This window comes from Tachyglossus aculeatus, chromosome 10 (assembly GCF_015852505.1).
Source record: "Tachyglossus aculeatus isolate mTacAcu1 chromosome 10, mTacAcu1.pri, whole genome shotgun sequence".
Classification (NCBI taxonomy): Eukaryota; Metazoa; Chordata; class Mammalia; order Monotremata; family Tachyglossidae; genus Tachyglossus; species Tachyglossus aculeatus.
The window spans coordinates 34069242-34088840 of record NC_052075.1 but is presented as its reverse complement, the minus strand read 5'-3'; the positions used below and the strand labels follow the sequence as shown (position 1 = coordinate 34088840).

The window sequence follows — 19599 nt, the reverse complement described above, 5'->3', positions numbered from 1 at the left end:
AAAGCAAAGACCTGTTTTGAAAGGTTTTAAAAAAAGAAATCAGTATAAACTAATTTAAAAAAACATTTACGAGAAACCTACTTCAAAAATTCATCTTTCTCTTTAATAACTTAGCTCAGAGAATACCAGTTACGTGATCTTGAAAAAAGAAAACTATTGTAAGACGTTGCTATTCGACTATTACTAGAACATACAATGCGTTTCTCATCATTGAGGAAAATATCATTTGATCAGTATTCTCCTAAAAGAATCAGGACTCTCAACTGATAAAGTACAGTTCTGATTAGAATCAATGAGCTGGTTTTTAAGATAGTTTCTAGTATCCATGACAACAGTTACTTTGACAAGACGTGCAGATGGCATTACACTGCCAGCTGGTGTGAACAATGTTTGAACTACTGCATTGAGATGCTGAGCAAACAGAAAAAGTTGCCACGTCTTAACCCTCAGGGAAGGCAGCCATCCCCTGATCAATTATGAAAAGACAGAGAAGGGCTGCTACTGTCTGGCTCCAAGCAAGTTTTCTGAGCAGGCAGACAGAAAACCAAAGTAAACAAACTGAATGCACCAGCACCATCTCCTAACAACATTGATTTGTCTCCCCATTGAAGGGTATGGTACAAGTCTGCAAAGCAACATTTGGAAGCTTCCCTACCCCAGGCTTTATTATTGTACCAAATTCTCAAGTAACTGCGGGTCAACATTACAAAAAGGACTATCTTCTCTCAGAATCAATCAATTCACGGGCATCTTCCATATCATTGTGCTTAATAATAAGACCGATCTGGCAGCACTCAAAAAAACAAAAAACAAAATAACAGAAAACTCATCCTAAACTCACACACCTGAAGAGCAACTCTTTATTATAAAATGGATCAATTCTCTTGGTGATCATGCTTCACAAACTCACTAGGTATATTTCTGGAAAACAACAACAAGGAAAAAAAACAGTGGGAAAAGGCTACAATTCTGAGTGCTCTCAACTCCCTGCCACAGGCTTGAAAATTTCCTAAGAAGCTACCCCTATTTAAAGAAAGAAAATCCTTGAAACACTGAGTCTGGGGTTCATTTATGTCACTGGATGTGAGGATGACTTGAGAACAGAACTCAATTTTATATGTTAACTATTACTTGAAGAGGTAGCCTGCCCCACTGGAATGATCTCAGGATGTGGGATCCAGGAGATCCAGGGTCTAATCCTGGCTCTGTCACTGGTCTACTGTGTGACGATGGGCAGGTCACTTAACTCCTCTGTTTCCTCTCCCTCTGTGAACACTGTGTGGGGCAGGGACTATGTCTGAACTGATTATCTTATATCTAGCCACAGATACCAACATTATTATTCCTTCGAGGTGCCAGCCATAGCTTTCTAAGATTATGATGTTAAAAAAAAAACACCCACTTTTCTGAAGGTTGGAAACAGAGGAACATTTGAATGATGGTACACCAGGGCAACTTCTGCTTTTCTGCTTCTGAGAGCAGTTCAGCCCTCTAACCCCCAAGTGCTCCCTAGCACACCAACAAGGCCACTCAACAGGTCGTATGAAGGAAAGGTTGCAATTACAAGCATCTTTGAAAGGGACTCATCTCTTAGGACAAAGTCTCGGTGAACAATACCTACTTTCTAATTTCAACCATCTTATTGTGTCTGTGGAGACTGCCTCGGCAAACACCAGAGGTAAAAGGATGGAAAACAATTTCAAAAGATGACCAATGATTTCAAACCCATAAGGAGAAACCACTGACAATTGTCATCTATAGAGCCAATATCATATGCTAACTTTATATTAAAATGTTGTATTATATATGTGTGTTTGCGTGTGTGTATATGTATATACACATATGTGGAGAGAGAGAGAAATCCACTACTAGTTTCTGCTCAGCATTTTAGGACTGAGTCTCCATAAACAATTGCTCAGAGATGTGATGTTCATCTCAGCAATTCATTACCAGTGCCATTCAAAACTATGAAAGATCATGAGATCATGAAACGCTAAAACATTTCCATCAATCTAATGTCTGCAATTAAATGCACGGGAGTGGTGTGAACTGGAAAATTTAGTGAAACGTTAATTCCCAAAAGGCACTTGCTGATTTCAATCACGGGGTAACATAAATCGAATTCCAAAAGCATTAACATAGTTTTAGGAATCAGTAGATGGTTGTGGTCCTATAAAAAATATCAACTAAAAGAAAACCCAACAGATGTTTACAGATTTTCCTGTTCAAGTTTAATTCAAATGAACAACAGCAAAAGAATGAGTTCTAAGGTTGCCAAACCATATCCAGTTTCCAATAATGCATTTGTTTTGAATTAACGGGGAATTTACACTTAATGAAGTTATCTAATTTTAGTTAATCTGGGTGAAAATAAAAGCTGCATACTTGAAAAAAATCACAATAAAGGGAGTACAATTAAGTTAATATCATGTAATAAAATGAATGAAAACAATTACAATAAGTATGCCTTAGCATAATAGTAAAGAATTGTCTTTCAGGCATATGGTTTCCAGAACTCAATGTGTCTTGCTGTAAAATATTTATTGGCGACGTTAACATTCTTAACAGTTACTGTGCAGTTTCAACCCAACTCAAGTCTAAGAAAAGAAACATAAAAGTTTGAAATATTTCATTTACTGAACTAACACAGATAAACCAATGTTCATGTTGATAACTGTTGTAAACTTGGGGACAGACTAATTACGTTTTTATACAGTGTCTAGGGTAGCGTTGGTGATCGATAAATGTTGCAGAAGAGCAGCATCGCCTCAAATCAATAAATACATTTTGCTAATGTATCTTGAAGCTCCTTACAACTTTAATAGTTTAATAACTTACATTTCTTTGACAAAACCAGGAGTACAACTTATGTATACAAATCATTTTCTTCTTTACTAAGCAAATATATATGTTTTGGAAAACAGATGTCACTCATATCTTTTCCCATAAAAACAGGAATGTTTAACCTATCAGCCTGTTGCATGTGAGACGTTAAAATGAAAAATGACATCTACTCCCATTAATATCTTCAATGTATAAACAGCACAGCGTGACACATTCTTGAGAGCTGAAGGCTACAAAATCTCTCTGAAACATAAATAACAAAGCACTCAGAAGCATATTTGATGTTGATATTCATCTCCGAGAAAAACACTGCTGCCTAGGCTTCTTATGAAAATAGATGCAGTCCAAATGGATCTCCTGTAATTGGTTTCAGATAGCGAGGTCAGAAGAAATATGATACAAGAAACTATTATGTGGAACAGGCGAAACAAGAATGTTTACACAGGCACTCCCCAGTTATACTGACAAGAGGTGTATACTTTGCAGATAGCCAGAACCAAAAAATTTACCAGAAGACATCCAGATTCTTTCTCACCCTCTGTCTTTAAAAAAAAAAATGGTTCGACATTTTATTCTGAATCCTGAATGAAAAAGGAGTCTAAAACAGAATTCCCTAACACAGCTATCCGTACAAACGTGAGCGAATGAAAAATATGCGGACTTCCTCACAAACCTGTAGACCTGTTCATATTTGGCTTTCCCAGCTAATTTTCCACTAAACAGAAAAAAAGTAACAGTGTGAAACTGATAAATGTGTTATCAAGTCTCATAATGCCGTTTAATGGAAGGAAATTAATCACTGAATTGTTGTAAATCTATTTTTCAAACAGCTATCTATCAGAGTGAAATTATGCATCTGTAGTTATTGACCTTCATTTTATCATGTGTGATACATAATTAGACTAGTTTTGTGAAAAATAATGGTTAATTATTATAAAATATTTTGCAGTAATTATTAATTTTTTTAAGTTTCTTATTATACTCTTTCCATTTCGGATGTTAATATATACAATGCCACGGCCATATAGTGTGTAATTGGAAGCTTAGCATATTAATTTCACAGAAGAGGTCATGGTGGAGTCAACCAGACAAGTACTAGGTTGCAGCATCTCTCTTCTCTCTAATTGCCGCTAGAAAGATGGCAAGGGAGAAAGCCTAATATCAAAGAAAATGGAGAGGGGCTAATGGCTGCTTGCCCCAAGGTTGCCTCACCTCCTCTGAGGTGGAAGCCACTTGGGGGATGGGTGGATCTAGGCCAGCAGGGGCTCAAGACAGTCTGGAGCTACTTCGGATAATCCTGGTTCAGAGGAAGACTGAGAGGATACCAGATCAGATTTGAACAGGCTGTGGGGGGTTCAGAGCTGCATTAGGGGTCCCCAGATGCCTCCTAAGCTTGCCCTACAGAGAACGTAATCCTGCAGGGGTGAAACCTCCCCTTTTTCCCCCAACATCACCCTCCCAACAAACCACCTGTTCTGGCAGATCTTGTGGTCTGCGGATGGCTTGAGATCTTTGATGGGGACATGCCTGGGCACATTTTTCCCCCACAAGGGATAAGGACGTGCAATCCCAGCAACCATAGAAAAGTGTTTCCTTTTAGGTGTCTCTTCCCTGGTGTGCAGTGGTGCTGGACCATTCTTCCAACAGTTGGCCAAATTCTGGCCCAGGAGCAACTAAAATCTGGACTAATGGACTAACTCAAGATAAGCCACAGCAGGCCCTGACCTTCGGCAGGCGGGACTCTCCCATACCCACAGGGGTGGTGGAGAATGGGACTCTTCTCTGGGGGTCGATGCAAGGGATATTGACTTCATTCTTTCTGTACTCCCATAGGGCCCAGTGAAGAATCACCCAATGGGCTAGATCTCCTAGGGCCATGCTACATTCCTGTTTCAAAAATGACCAGCGGTTATTCCCAGGACAAGCCCACCAAGTAGCATGTTAGCAGATGACTTCATCACTCTTATCATCTTTAGGAGTTCATCTCCACACTAAGCACCGGGGTTCAAGGGGTTCCCAGTCTGAGTGGGTCATTGAGACCCATAGAAAATGTACCCAGGAAAGAGAAAAATTGAAGCAAAGAATGGAACAGTGATGTTTTCCCATGGCAGCCAGATGCCCTTAACTTTCTTTTCTTCCTATTTGTTTTTTTTTTGTGTGTGTGCTAACCTCACAGATTATTTATGCTGATGGCAAGATACGTGTATTATATCACCACTGAGTATGTGACTGGGTATGCAAAGGCATCCTACTCCAGAAAGCCTAACACAAGATGGTTGAATGAATCTGAATTAAAAAGCGACAATCATTTATTTTGGCAACATGTAGAGCAATTACTCACATCAACTTTTTTTTAACTCAACAAATCTATTCCAGAATTGTTTCCTTGATTTCAAAACTGGTAATATAGATGGCCCTGTTTCTCCTCTTTAAGTGTTTACCTTTCAACATGTTGGACTCCAAACACCTTAGGCTTTATATCCAAACTACACCATGGGCTTTTCTTTCCGTTTCTGACACTGAATGGGTGGTGGTGTGTGGGGGGGGGGGTGGGGGGGGGAAGGTGCATAAGAGAGATATACATTAAACTGATATTTCAAATGCCAGAGATGGGTACGCAGCTAAGATGTTATAGTTGCACACCTCTTAGTTGGCATCAATTCCCCGGCTCCTGGTAGCCTCGTTGCTCTAATTCCGACTATTTACTACGTGCACAGCACTGTACAAAGCACTTGGAAGAGTACAACAGAGTTGGCAGACACATTCCCTGCCCTCAATGATTTTACAGTCTGTAAGGGGATTAATTGTTTGATTAATTGATGATTGTGGAGAGAACCACAGAAAACAGGAATGGGAGATGGAGGGTATCTAGCCATGAGGTTGAGACGGCAACTGGGAGTCTGGGAGGAATTCCACCAGGGGGAGAGATACGATGAAAGCAAAGCTGGAAGAAGAGTACTCTTGCCTGTATAAATCCCTTGCAGCGGGATAAGGAGGGGAGAGGAGTGGAGATCAAAGATGTCAGAGCTGTTGGATTTACCAGGGGCAAAGAAGCTAGGACTGTAGTTAAAAAAGCAGAAGATTGTGGAAAGCCAAGGAATAGGACCAAGAAAGAATCAGCACAGTCTGGAAGCAGGCTGGTAGAGGTGGGGAATCACTGAAAGAAAGGAAGTCCTAAGTGACTAACAAGTTTAGAGTGTGGGAGGCAGTGAAGATGGACATGTCATGGGCAACGATGGAGAAGTCATGAAGAGGTGAAGGTTTGGGGGTTAGGGATGTTACACTGACCTCTGCTTTAGGTATGTTTAGTTTAGATGGTGGCATGACCTACACTGGAGATGGAAGCTAAGAGACAGGAAATATGAAGCTGGTGGGAAGGTGAGAGGTCAGGGCTGGGGGTTGAAATCTGGGAGTCATCTGGGTATCCGTGGTAATTGAAACCACATGAGCAGATGAGCTTCCCATGAAAACGTCTTCTGATCCTAATACATTTCTCAGGAAAATCAAATGCAATCACCACTAGAATTTGGGACCAGTAAAAAGACATCACAATAGTTGTCAGACTGCTTTCCCCACTCCTGCTACAGACAGACATGATGGGTGTACAAGGTAGGAATTACGACAATCACAAAACCAAACATTTTAGTGAAAATCCACAGCTAGGACAAAATACAACCTGCCTACAGGCCTAAGAAAATAGGAGTCAGAGTAAACAAAAATCAACTTGCAAAATCCAAGCTTTCAAAATCATCTGCTAGGGGACGCTTTAAGAGCTGATGGGAACAGGGATGGGTTGACTATAAATCTATGTTCCATACCTACATGGGTCAGAGCAAATCAATCACTAGTATTTATTGAGCACTTAGTGCAAGGCACTGTATTAAACACTTGGAGGAGTACAATAAAGTCTGTAGATATGACCCCTCCCTCCCAGGAATTTACAATCTAGTGAGGAAGACAAATTGAATTACAGGTAGGAAAGGCAATCTAATGTAAAGATATGGAAGATGCCAAGTGCAATTCATTGTCTAAATGCAATGGGAATGTGAGAGTCACCCATGTGCTTAGATGACCTGAAAGAGTTGAAGGGGCAGTTGTGGGGAGAACAGGGAATGGGACTGAGAGAGTAATCAGGGCAGGCCTCGTGGAGGAGATGTGATTTCAGAAGGGCCTTGAAATTGGGGAAAGCAGCGGTCTGCTGGATGTGGTCTTTCATTCATTCATTTTTCCCAGTGCTTAGTAGAGTGCTTGGTACATAGTAAGCACTTAACAAATACCATAATTATTATTATTCATTCAATTCAGCACTTACTGTGTGCAGAGAACTGCACTAAGTGCTTGGGAGAGTACAATATAACAATAAAGAGAAACATTCCCTGCCCACAAGTTTACAGTCTAGAGGGGGAGACAGACATTAATAACTAAATCAAAGATATGGACATAAGTGCTGTGGGGCTAGGAAGGGGGATGAACAAAGGGAGCAAGTCAGAGTGACTCAGAAGGGAGTGGGAGAAGAGGAAAGGGGTGCTTAGTCAGGGAAGCCCATTTTGAGGAGATGTGCTTTTAATAAGGTCTGCCATGGTCTGCCAGTCTGCCGCAGAAGGCATTTCGGGCAAAAGGGAGGGTGTGATTAAGAGGTTAGTGGTGAGAGAGATGAGAATAAGGCATAGTGAATAGGTTGATTTGAGAAGAATAATGTGAGCTGGGGAGTGTTGGTTGAGGAGAGAGGATAAGTATGGATGAGATAGAGAGCCGAGTGAATGCCTTAACGCCAAGAGGTTTAACAATAACCTCGTTAATTGGCTTCTCGTAGTCAGAAAATCTGGAAAACTCAGACCCTAAAGTAGATTTTTCAGTCCAAATCATCTAGCATAGGTGGAGGATATTTGGAGCAAATCACTGAGTTAATATCCAAGTCTCCACTTCATCAATAGAACCTTCAATAGTATTGACTCAGCACCAGTTGTGTGCAGTACCCAGTCCATGTGGAAAGCATACAAAAAGAAGGAACCACAAAGTTTCCCTCCAAGATGTATAACCTCCAAGTGGTTAAATAATAATCATAATAATGATGGCATTTGTTAAGCTCTTACTACGTGCAAAGCACTGTTCTAAGCTCTGGGGAGGATACAGGGTGATCAGGTTGTCCCACGTGGGGCCCACAGTCTTAGTCCCCATTTTCCAGATGAGGTAACTGAGGTTAAATGCCTGATGGAGAGAAGACCTCATGTAGAGAAGCAGCGTGGCTCAGTGGAAAGAGCATGGGCTTTGGAGTCAGATGTCATGGGTTCAAATCCCGACCTCACCAATTGCCAGCTGTGTGACTTTGGGCAAGTCATTTAACTTCTCTGTGCCTCAGTTACCTCATCTGTAAAATGGGGATTAAGACTGTGAGCCCCCCGTGGGACAACCTGATCACCTTGTAAACTCCCCAGCACTTAGAACAGTGCTTTGCACATAGTAAGCACTTAATAAATGCCATTATTATTATTATTATGTATAGCTGTCATCTATTTTCACAAAAGGAACTGGAGAAGGAAAAGGGAGGCTGCAGGTAGTAGAGGAATTTTGTGAAGGAATGTTTGGAAGGAAAGGAGAAAGGAAGGGGAGGAGTTGGAAAGAACTCAGAATGGCCTGGGTTCTAATCCTGACTCTTCCACTAATCTGCTGTGTGACCTTGGGCAAAAGACTTAACTTCTCTGTGTCTCAGTTACTTCATATGTGAAATAGGTATTAAGGCTATGGACCCCATGTGGGACAGGGACTGTGTCCAATCTGATTACCTGTATCTACCCCAACTTAACAAATACCATAGGAATAAAGGGAGAAAGGAAGGAGAGGAAGTTAGGAAGTGAATGGGGTGGCTCAGAGCAGGTATAGGCTGATGAGAGCTTAGCAGAGGGCCTGGCACATGTTAAATGCTTAACAAATACCACAATTATTATTGGGACTTCTCAAGAAGAGCTGAGCTCTAAGCAGGGGGATACGCACACTTAATGAACAGCCTAAAATATCCTTGGGCTTGATGACTTTCAATCAATGAATGTTATTTACTGACCACTTACTGTGTGTAGAGTACTGTACTAAGTGCTTGAGAGAGTAGAAGCTGCATTGCCAAGTGGAAAGCACACTGGCCTTGGAGTCAAAGGACCTGTGTTCAAATCCCAGCTCTGCCAACTGCTTGTTGGCAGTTTTTACCTTGGGTAAATCACTTGACTTCTCTGTGCTTCGGTTTCCTCAACGATAAAATGAGGATTCAATACCTCTTCTCCCTGCCACTTAGTCTGTGAGCCTCATGCAGGACAGGGACTGTATCTGACCTAATTGAACTGCACCTACCACAGTGCGTAGAACAGTGACACGTAGTAAGCGCTCCACTTTAAAAAGTGTCCTACTGCAGTGTTCCTAGACAAAAGTCTGGTCCAATACTGACAAGGACTAAATATTCTCTCTCCTGCCAGACTCACGGCCCTATAGCTCCAACCAGGTGCGAAGACAGAAGACTTGTCCTGAGAGCTAGGGATTGTCCATTTCCTATGAAATTCTCCAGATGCTGCAGTTCCTCTCTGGAGGAGCCACGGGAGGTGGGAGATGGGGACAGATAGCTTCATGTGCCCTGCCCCGATGTTGGGAGCACATCAGTGACCACGGCCCAGCCACCATCTCTCTGTATGGTCATCCCCTCCCATGCTAGCAACTCGGGAGATTAAGGTCTCGTGGGACACTCTGAACTTCCCTTTGATGTTAATTTTGTGCATGGCCGTGACCACACCAGGACTGGGCTGAATGTCGTCGATGAGGAAGTGAGGCAGGGGGTGTGGCCGTCCATTCGGTGACGAGGGCTGGGCTCTCCACCTAGCACAGCTGCAGCCTTGGAGCTCTTCGATGGGGTGTGAACTGGTTATCCCAAATCTGAGGGCTGTCCCTGCCAAGCATCAGCCTCCAGACTCCCCCATCCTTCTCTGTAAGTGCCTCTCAGCTCTCATGGAAGGAAGACTAGCAGGACCCCTCAGCATAAGGAACAGTGAAACACCATCCTCACCACAGAATAATGCACTTGCATGGAAGGGCCTGGGTTAAGAGTGATGAATGGTTCCCCAGACAATACCCCGAACTCACTGTGGCCTGGGACCTTAAGACTAAACCTGTTCCCAAGAATCCTAGCAGGTTGCCAAGTGGGCTGAAGAGAGTTTTATCACCTCCTTTCCTGGTTCCTTTTTTACGTTATTTGTTAAGCATTTATTATGTGTCAAGCACTGAGACAGATACAAATCAATCAATCAATTTGGACACAGTCCCTTGTCCCACATGGGTCTCACAAGTCTAAATAGGAGGGAGAGCGGGACACCTGTCCTAGACAACTGCAAATGAGAAGTTCAATGGCCAACACAGAGGTAGCTGGAAGGGTAACATTAGCTGGGGTGTTAGAAATGGAAGCAGGAGGAGTATTTGTTTTTGAAGGGGAAGAAGGGGGTTATAATTGGACATATGATTAGAATTAGGGATGAGGACTAAATTTAGGCTAAATTTTAAATTTTAGGCTGGGATTGAATTTAAAGTAAGATTAGGGCAAGACCAAGGTTTGGTATGGGTACTGTTGGCATTTCAATAGTTGCAATGCCACAATCTGTTGGTCCTTGAACGTTCTACTTTAAAAACATAATTAAAGATTATGGTACCACACTCAGCTACACCCTTCTCTTTCAGAACTTGTGGGCAGGGAATGTGTCTGTTTATTTTTATATTGTATTCTCCCAAGCACTTAGTACAGTGCTCCGCATGCAGTAAGTGCTCAATAAATATGATATACTGACTGACTGACTTTCCAAATACAACAAACCTGGACATCATGGTGAATAAAATAGTTCAGATTTCAGAAGAACCTTTGTTTTTATCTTGAAGACCTGGGTCAGAAGTGAAAGAAAATCTCTTAAAATGGTTTCAGTCCTATAAAAAATGTGGCCTTATGAGTCATTGAGTCTGGATATGGTTTTAAACATATAAAACCTAAGTTCTGTCAGCGATCCTAACAAAATGGGTGCAATATTTCAAATATCAGACTGAAATGCAGAGGGGCATCGTGACTGAATATTTTCCAGAAAAAGTTTTCAAAGAAGAATAGTAAAAACAGAAAAATAAACATCATGTTCTTAAACTCAATTTCTGCCCCAGAGAAATGTAATCTTCATCCTGAATTTAAAAAAAAAAAACAGACTGAAGGATGGTATAAGAAGAGACATACCAAGGAGGCTTACTGTGGAAACGTTTGAGAAATATAGAAAGCCTGGCCTTGGTCAGGTAAATGTCATCTGAATGGCCACACCTATTTTCTAAGGTAAGAGTTGCTAAAAGGTCTGGCGGGTATCATTCATTTCAAAAGCTTTTGGATAAAGTTACCTACTTAAAGGATCTTTAAGAATGTGAGCAGAAAAATCTGCCCAGGACTTTGAAAATCTTGGAGAGGGAGAAGATAAAAGGTGGAGGGGAGGGAGAGAAAGATTATTAAACTGGAAGGCCACACCTCAAACCTAGAAAGATAGCCACCTTGGGAGGAATGGTTGAGAAGTATTCAAAGTCTCCTGGGGTGAAGGATGTACCGATGGGTGAGCAAAAAAAAAACCCAACTAAAACACGGAAGGAAATCCCGGTGAGATGCAGGGAGAGGCTGAATTCATTCATATAATTGTATTTATTGAGCGCTTACTGTGTGCAGAACACTGTACTAAGCGCTTGGGAAAATACAACACAACTAATAAACAGTGGCATTCCCTGCCCACAGTGAGCTTACAGTCTAGAGGTGCGGAGACAGACATCAATACAACTAAATAAAACTACAGACAGGTACATAAGTGCTATGGGGCTGGGAGACGGGGAAGAGCAAAAGGAGCAAATCAGGGTGTTGCAGAAGGGAGTGGAAGATGAGGAAAAGTGGGGCTTAGTCTGGGAAGGCCTCTTGGAGGAGATTTGCCTTCAATAGGCTTTGAATGGGGGGGAGAGTAATCGCCTGTCAGATTTGAGGAGGAGGGGGCATTCCAGGACAGAGGCAGGATGTAGGCTAGGGGTTAGTGGTGAGACAGGTGAGATGGAGGCACATGGAGAAAGTTAGCGTTAGAGGAGCAAAGTGTGAGGGTTGGATTGTAGAAGAGAGAAGCTGAATGATGGCGTTCCACAGTACCCACGGAAATGGGTCAATGGATGGTATTTATTGGGCGCTTACTGAATGCAGACCACTGGGCTAAGCACTTAATGAACCGAGCTGTCCTCCCGCTAGCTCTGACAAGAGAATAAAAAGTTACCAAGGGCAGACCCTTTCTAGGACAGTAGGACTGGAAAAAGGGTTAGAGGGGGCTGTGGTGTTGACAGCAGAATGTTACTCAATGAAGAGCCATTTCAAACAATACTGTCAAGCAGCAGGATGTTGAGATAGTCCAGCCTTGCTGGTTTGAATTAGAAACTGCTCTCCTAGAAAGAAAGCTACAGAATAATTGGGATAATAATTAATCAATAATCAGTCAATCAATAACCCCATTCATTAAGTGTTTACAGTGGGGGATGAGCAGTAATAAATGCTGCAAGAATTAATAGGCATTGCATCACGGACAGTCTCTGACCCACAGAAAGCCCAGATTCTTAAAGGGGAATGAAAGATATAGGGAAAGTTTAACAAGCTAATGATTTGAAAAAAAAAATCAGAAATAAAAGCCACAGGAAGCAACCTGGCCTAGTGGATCAAGTATGGGTCTCGGGGTTAGAAGGACCTGGGTTCTAATTCTGGGTCCACCACTCATCTGCTGTATGACCTTGCACAAGTCACTTAACTTCTCTATGCCTCATCTATCCCACCTGTAGAATGGAAATTAAGATGTGGGACAGAAACTGTGTCCTATCTGATTAGCTTGTATTTACCCCAGTGTTTCATACAGTGCCTGGCACATAGTAAGTGCTTAAGAAATATGATAAAAGGAAAAAAAAGCAGGAAAACCACATGGTCCATGCCACATCTCTCTATTGATTCTGCCCAGCCTCTCTGTCCAATACAACCTTCCCAGAGTTTTATATCTTAAGACTGACTTCTGCAGGATACTGGGAAAGAAAAAGAGGGGCAGTCTCCCATGGACCCTGGGACCCCAACGGAGAGGTAGTTCCAATCCTCAAGGATCTATGATTCTACCCATTGTCAGCTTCTGTGATTAGGTTGGGGTGGAGTGGGAAAAGCTTGGGCCTGTGAGTCTCAGTTTTAACCTTGACTCTGCTACTTGCTTGCTGGGTGACCTAAGTCACTTAACCTTTCTTGCCTTATTTATTTCCTTTCCTTTATTTATTTATTATTTATTTCCTTCATTTATTTCCTTATTTATGTAATGGGGATGAAATACAGACCTGCTCTCCCTTCTTCTTACACTGTGGATCCTGCGTGGGACACTGACTTCTTCCATCCTGTGTTTAGCACAGTGTGCGGCACATAGTACACGCTTAAGATATTATCATTACCATCATGGTGTCAGTAGGAGAGTGGAAAGGGGAGTGGTCCTCAAGCCAAGAGGCAGATTAGAAAACAGCAAGAACCGCTGCAAAGTGCAAACTATAAGACAAAGAATAATCTCTTTGTGTCTGAACTCACAAGGTGGAACGGAATTTTAGTCATGCCAACCTCCTTACAGACACACCTGCATGCAGTGGAAGAAGGGAATCTCAGTTTTTCTCTCTCATGATATTCTACATTACACAACTGAAAGAGAAAAGCAATTCCATTCCCTTGGTGGGCTGGCAAATTTAGAATTCTTCAGGAAGCCTCCACCAGTAACTCCTAAAATTAGCCAAATTCACTAGTATTCAAAGGCATAAAGTAAAACTCTGTCCTGATGATAGAAAAGACAGTCACCCTTTCTGATCATTAATAATACTGTTGGTTTGTGAAAACCAAAGAAGCCAAATGAAGCCCAGGTGCACTGCTGAATGCCGATCACTGCAAGGATCAGTAAAGATTTTGTTCTTAATGAATGAAATGAGCACGTGGTTCTTGACATTTGGGGAGCACTTCACATTCCTTAAAAGGTTGGTGTCTTTGAACTTGTGAGTCATGAACATGACTGGTTAGTGATGCAGGTTGTTGATAGCCAGGAAGAAATGAAACACCAGGAATAGAATCTTTCAGATTGAACAACAATCTGACCTATCACTCTCCTAAGCAGTTTTTGAGTCTGGGGCAATAAATTTCCTAGAAGTCTCAAAAGAGGTCCTCCCATCAAAATGCACATAAATAATTGCTCAAATAGCATACACAATAGATACTTGTGTATCTGCCCTCCACATATCCCCAAAACCTGGTCACTCCGATTTTCCCAGGACATTTATGATTGCGAGGTAGAGAAAAACTTTACATACTTTCCCCTATTTGACCTGTGCACATGTTAATTCCTCTATCCAAAGACTGGATATAGATGATAATAAAAATCATAATGACTAATGATTATACCACTATTATTATTAATAATAATAATAAGTGGTATTTTTTAAGAACCTACTATGTGCCAAGCTCTGTACTAAGAGCTGGGGCAGGTACAAAATAATCAGGTTGGGCAGAGTCCCTGTCCCATATGGGACTAACGGTTTAAGTAGGAGACAGAACAGGCATTGAATCTTCATTTTTCAGATGAAGAAATTGAGGCACAAAGAAGTTAACTGACTAGTCCAAGGCAGAAAGGTTGTGGAGCAGAGATTAGAACCCAGGTCCTCTGATTCCCAGGTCAGTGCTCTTTCCACTAGTCCAGGTGACGTTCCCCTCATCAGTAACTGAGGCCAGAAGGCAAGAGAGTATCATGTGCTGACTTGTCCAAACTAATGATGGTTATGACCCAGACAGCCTGCTTCAGGCTGTGTTACACTCCCAAATTCAGTAAATGTTTGCATAACTAGAACCTGCCTATAGTTCTTTCCAGTCCCTTAATTGGACATGCCAGCCTCTGATTTAATTATAATAATGGAATTTCTCAAACACTTACTGTGTGCCAAGCACTATAGTAAGCACTGAGGTAGATACAGGATAATCTGGACATGATTCCTGTCCAGTCTAACTAGAAGAGAGTAGGGTTTTTACTAGCTATTTTATGTATGAGAAAACGGAGGCACAGAGACATTAAGTGACTTGTCCAAGGCCACATAGCAGACAAGTGGCAGTAACAGCAGCAGTGATAGCCCATGAACACAAAGTTCGATCGCTACAAAAACTCAGCTCTCTCAAACAGTCACCATCTTGGATGGGTCTTGGACCTGTGAGTCAGGAGAACCAAGTTTCTATGGGTTATTACAAGGCGCAACATGAAGGAATAGTCGTCACTGGATTTTGGAGCATCTTGAGGAACAGCATGTGACAATGTTTCACCCAAAGGGGCCCATAATAATAATAATAGTAATAAAAATGATATTTGTTAAGAATTTACTAGTGCCACACTGTACTAAGTACTGGAGTGGATACAAACAAATCAGGTTGGATACAGAGTCCCTTGTCCCATGTGGGACTCACAGTCTCAATCCCCATTTTACAGATGTGGTGACTGAGGCCCAGAGAAGTGAAGTGACTTGCCCAAGGTCACACAACAGACAAGTGGCGGAGGCAGGATTAGAACCCATGACCTTCTGACTAGGCCCGTGCTCTATCCACTATGCCACAGCAGTACTTTCCTTCTCTCCCTTTCTTCTCCCTATGGAGGGCTGTAGATTACTACAAGTCTGTGATGAGCTGCTCCTTTATGGTTTGCGTATATTTTCCTGGCCCTGGTCTAGAGACCAGATAGTCACATTTCCAGAATTTTTCATTCTAAATTGAACTGTTCTCCTGTTTCTCCGTTGAAAGACTTCTGGCCTTTCCCACCTGAGGTCCTTCAAGGTAGTCAATCATGGGAGTCGCCTTGAAGCACTAGCTTCACACTTCCTAGGAGGGCAACATCTCAGACTATTCCAGGCTGCAGGATTGCCCTGTGGGAGGCAAAGGTGGAAGCTCAAAGCCTGAAATGTGAAGAGTGAGGGGGAAAGTGGTGGAGGAGAGAAGAGGGAGGAGATCTGATGAGAAATAACAGGAACAATTCCTCAGATCCTATATCTGTGGCTTCTTCCCTCACCATTCAACATACGGGAGAAGGGGCTGAGTTGTTGGAGTGAGCAAAACTGTTGGAGAGGAAGAGGGCTTCTGGACAGTCCAGAAGCAAAGTGCACCCCCTTGGGTGGCCATGGGGGGAAGATTCAGATGGGGAGAGAAGGAGTTCCCTGAAATAAGATTTAAAAACACACTGGTAACTCTTGTGGTGGATACATACGGAAGAGGCCAGGGAACATACATCTGGGATGGACAAAAAAAAAAAAAACCAAACAGTTCCCACTGTCCAATTCCTTTTTCAATGTGTTTAAGCTCTTTGTGGGTAGGGAATGCTGTATGGTACTCTCTCAAGTGCTTAGTACAGTGTTCTTCACAGTAAACACTCAATAAATACCACTGATAACTGATGATGTGTCAGTACCTCAAAGGAAATTTTCCACATGTGAAGTCAATCAAACATATTTATTGAGCACTTACTATGTGCAGAGCTCTGTACTAAGCACTTGGGAGAGTACAATATAACAGAATGTGATAGACATGTTCTTTGTCCATATGGTCTGGTCAGGCACATAAGGGATGCCCTCAGAAATGTGGCGTTTTCACTGCACACTTTGAGAGTGACCTGGGCAAGATACACAAGGCCTCCATATCCGTTTTCTCTGTCAAGAAAAACAGGGATCATTCGGTCTTTCTCAGCAGGATGTTCTGAGAAATGTGGCAATTGCGAAACACTGGATAATGGGAAATGATTAGTCTGGGATCCTAGGACTTATGGGAAATCTGCAAATATCCTCTCTCCTTAGGGAATCTGGATGTAGACAATGTGACCTTGTGTGTCCAGCTGGCTGAATTGTTAAGAAATTTGAAGGCTGCCCCCTTTTAAGGTGAGGTTTGTAGCCAGATATGATTACTGGGCACATTTTTTGCCCTGGGCAAAAATAGCAAAGGAGAAGATGAAGTATTTTCTCAGTGTTGGGGACAGGGTACTCTATAGGTTGCCTTCAAAGCCCACAGAATGACCAAGGCAAGAAACAGCTTAATATGCACTCAGGAATTCCTTTCCATTGAAGCAATCTATAAACACAAGGTGAATATGATGGCATTTTAGAACCATAATACTGCTAGATACTAAAGCACTCAAGTTTCCCAGTTATGTTTTATAAGAGGTTGGGTGTTTGACTACTACGGTGTTGTTTAGTATAACATAAGAGTGCATGCATAATGCAGGCAGAGTGGTATCCCTCATATAATTACTAGTCTGGAAAGCCAGTGTCCTTCCCCAAGTAATACACCTGAAGGTTTATACAGGTATTGAAGTGTCCACTCTTCTATAAAACTGTAAGTTCTTTATATAGCACAGATAGCTCATCTGGCTCCAAGAGCAATATCATCATTGCCAACCACTGGCTACACTTAATATCCCATGGAAACAAAAAATCACAAACTGCCTCTCAGCTACAAAGCAAGTTGTGTACCAAACTCCTCCTCCATGCAGAAGAGTAGATGACCACAGACTATCTAGATAGCTGTGTTAGAGTGAACTAAAGTGGTGAAAATGTAAAGGGAACAGACAGAAGAAACATCATAAAAATACAAGGATGAAAAGCTTCAAACATAATTGTCATCAATTGCGAGACAACAGCAGCAGACAGATCAGAGCTTAAAGTAGAGCAATTAGAAATGGGAAGACATTCTTAGGCTAGAGAAGATCATGACTCAGAGTGGGAGAAACTAAAATGGTGCCTGGCATTGTGAGTCACAACTACAACAGTGCAACAAAGGAGAGTGTTTATCTGTTCATTTATGGAAGAAACTGTTGGTCATGCATTCATCTTATCAACCACCCTTGTTCTCACCAGTAAAATCTCACCATTAGTAGCATCATTCATGAACACTGAAAGATATTTCCCAGGATATTTCTCCAAGCCAAATCAGAAATCTCCATTCACTTCTGAGTGGTTACAATTGAGTATGTAAGCTCGTTGTAGGCAGGGAACATGTCTACCAACTCTAATATACTGTACTCCTCTGGGCACTTAGTTCAATGCTCCGCACCCAATAAGCACCCAATACAATTGATAGATGAAATATTCCTGTCATGCAGATGACACCCCAGTTTGGCCATTTATTTTCATTGGTTCACTGGATGAGGATCAGTTCTTCCACCACTATGGTTTACCCAGTTTGTGAGCTTCTTGAAAGTAAAGATTGAGATTTATATTTATTTATATTCTTCCAAGCATTCACTATTGGGCTCTACACACAGTAGGTGTCCAGTACAGCTCTGTAGGTATTCAAAAAGGACAGAAAATCCAGATGCTGTGCTGCATGTGATTCTGCTGGCAGTCTATGGAATAATGTCACCGCAAACTTGAGTAGTTGGGGAAGAATGAGTGTTCCCCCCTTGCCTCTGAACATTCAATGGCTCAGCACTGGTCATTGGAAGGGGAAAAATAAAAAGGTACAAGAACAATGGCCTTCAGCAGATTGGAAGGGCTTGGCTCACGATAACGGGGACTCACAATAATCCTGGTGTTGATTTTCCTCGTGACCTTCCACTTCTCACTAAGATGCATCCCTAGAGTATGGATGTGAGAGGCTGCACGGAATCCTCCTTTCTCGCTCTCCCTCAACCTGGGAGCCAGCACAGGTGAAGAAAGCGCAGACTATGGAGCAAAGAAATGGGATGGGGGGAGCACGGTGAGTGGACAGAGCGAAAGACTCCCTTCTCCTTATCTTTCCTGCCCTTCCACAGTCCTGTCTGCCCAGTGGGAAGGAGTGTTTCAAAGGAAGTGATAGCTCCTCTGGACAATTGGCACCACCAGAAAGAGGCCTAGACTTCTATCCAATTCTGACTCCATATTAGAAAAATGAGGACATCCTGTCACTCGTTGAAGTCTTCTTGCCACTGTTAAGTCCCATGGCTCATTCAGGTTGTTTCTAAGAGAACACACACCAGGTTCCTCTGACTGAAACCCAATGTCTGCGTCCTGCCCTAAAGAAAAGTTGGTAGCATCTGGGACACGGGTGTTCTCAGATGGGGCATTTTGAAATTGGAGGACAAATCCAAAGCATATACGCAGGGGCAGTCTGCCAGTCCAAAGCCATGGAAATAGTTGTGAAAGAATTGGCCTCTGTCAACATCTCACCATGCCAACACCAAATTAGTCCCCCTCCGGGGGTGATATGGACTGTGATTCTCTGATGGGGTCCTGCATTCTTGAGGACAGGGGTAGCACAAGGGCAACTGAATGAGTTGTGGCTAAAAGCTGTGACAGGAAGGAGGTAGTACACAGGTAACAGGGCTGACAAGCAGCTAACACCACACTGGGGAGAGTAGGACAAGATTGAAGGAGAAACCCATGTTCAACTCTCTTGGCAACAAGGTGATAATCACGGCATTTGTTAAATGCTTACTATGTGCCAGGCACTCTACTAAGTGCTGGGGTAGATACAAGGTAATTGGGTTGCACACAGTCCCTGTCCCACTTAGGGCTCACAGTCTTAATCCCCATTTTCCAGATGAGGGAACTGAGGCACAGAGAAGTGAAGTGATTAGCCCAACGTCACAGAGCAGACAAGTGGCAGAGCGAAGAATTGGAACCCAGGTCCTTCTGATTTCCAGGCTCATGCTCTATCCAGCAGGCCACTAATATATTCTA

General features: G+C 42.4%; 1 protein-coding gene across 4 annotated transcripts in view; it reads right to left on the bottom strand.

Moving 5' to 3' along the window:
* FOXP2 (forkhead box P2) overlaps positions 1-19599 on the bottom strand; it is a 605003-nt gene that overhangs the window by 177811 nt on the left and 407593 nt on the right. The window lies entirely within an intron of this gene.